We start from the raw sequence: 2,006 nt of genomic DNA, 5'->3' as shown, positions 1-2,006 counted from the left end.
CACCGACCAGTAACTTTAACAAATTCTTGACACAGTCAAGAAGTCTGAGTCTGAGGTTCCACTGGTTGTCCTCATTTCATTTCATGTTTTGTTTTTTAAGATAACACCACCGCGTTATCAGTGGTTATCAGAGCTGATAACCACTGATAACGCCCATTCAGTCGAGTGATAACATTTGAAGCGGGTGGTTTCTTCTTGTCCAAATGTTTCCTTGTCTTTCTGTGTCTTTTACAGTCTTTTGATTCAGATTAGTGACTCCTTGTTTCTTGCTTCTTTCAAAAGTTTTCAGCTCAATTGTGAAAATGAATCTCTATTTTGTGTTTAAGTGGCTTTCGTCTGAGCCCCAATGTTTCAATTCAGTGATGCCATTGTGCTTATTTGGTTAAACATTTCTGGAACGATCCCGTCTGCACACGCTTCATTCAGTCCACACACACACACACACACACTTTATCATCAGGGCATACAGTTACCTTCACACCTTACCAGCTTACACAGCCTGTTTGCTACTGAGCTACGTGTCCTTACCACAACCATCAGAAATGTTAGTACCTAAACCTAAGTCACTGAATGCATGTCGACCGGTGTTTTTCTGCCTGCCTGCCGAGAATTGCGCGCACCTCGCAGGTGATAACGGTCATTTATGCTGAGAAAAAGAGGTGGATGCAAATCTCGGCAGGTAGCCTACAAAATTTGATCTGGTGAATTATGCATCCACCTCCTTTTTTAAGACACTTTGCAGTGCTGCTCATTGGTCAAACTGCGTTATCACCACATATATTTCTAGTGAATGTCAAGGAACGGTACTTCTGCTAAGTGTATTAAAATATTAAAGACTCTAAACCTTCATAAAATATATACTTCGGATCATTTAACACCATTGATGGACCCAAAAAGAATATTATAGAGTTTAAAAGCAGTATTTGGAGGTGCATGTAATTCTCGGCAGGCAGGCAAAACTCGGCGTAACACCGGCTAACCTACAGCTGCGCACATCGGCCGTGACAGGTGGGGTTTGCCTCCTTTTTGACGCTGAAAGGCACCTTTAGCTAAAATCCTTACGCTTTGTCAGCTGTCTGAAAGCGAGAACGTGTCGGGCTCTGCTTTGAATTTAACTAACTGTGACACTGTCAAGTTATGACAAACGCATTAATATTATCTCCCACACGTCATGTTATTGGTTTAAACATTGAATTAAGATATCTGATGGCAGAATGTATCAGGGTAGCCTACAGCCATCTGATCTAATTATTGTTATTTTGAATCTGGAGTCTTTCTTTTTCAGTTACAGTAATAAAAAACGCTACCTGAACCTGAAACTCTCCTCCAGTGCTGCAATTTCATGTTTAGTTGAAAACACTTTGATGAGGTCTCTCTCTCTGTCTCTCAGTTACATTCATATTAGCTTTATTGGCGTGAATGTGTAACAACAATATTGCCAAAGCATCATACATACAACATAAGAACAATCAACCCCATACATTTCATTAAAAAATTAAAAATAAAATAAATAAATAAAACAGTAAGCGTGTGTGTGTTAAAAAAAATAAATATATATTAAATATAAAATAAATAAATAAAACAGTAAGCATGTGTGTGTTAAAAAAAATAAATATATATTAAATATAAAATAAATAAAACAGTAAGCGTGTGTGTGTTAAAAAAAATAAATATATATTAAATATAAAATAAATAAATAAAACAGTAAGCGTGTGTGTTAAAAAAAATAAATATATATTAAATATAAAATAAATAAATAAAACAGTAAGCGTGTGTGTGTTAAAAAAATAAATATATATTAAATATAAAATAAATAAATAAAACAGTAAGCGTGTGTGTGTGTGTTTTTTAAATAATGAATTGATAAAAAAAAACAATCAAAATAATAATTTGAAAATCTGTACAATTATTTGTCAGTCTGAGGTTCCACTGGTTGTCCTCATTTCATTTCATGGCATGAAGTGAGGACATGAATCTCCCCCCCCCCCCCCCCCCCCCCCCCCCCC

Source organism: Micropterus dolomieu, linkage group LG05, assembly GCF_021292245.1.
Source record: "Micropterus dolomieu isolate WLL.071019.BEF.003 ecotype Adirondacks linkage group LG05, ASM2129224v1, whole genome shotgun sequence".
Lineage (NCBI taxonomy): Eukaryota > Metazoa > Chordata > Actinopteri > Centrarchiformes > Centrarchidae > Micropterus > Micropterus dolomieu.
Note: the sequence above shows the minus strand (reverse complement) of the source record.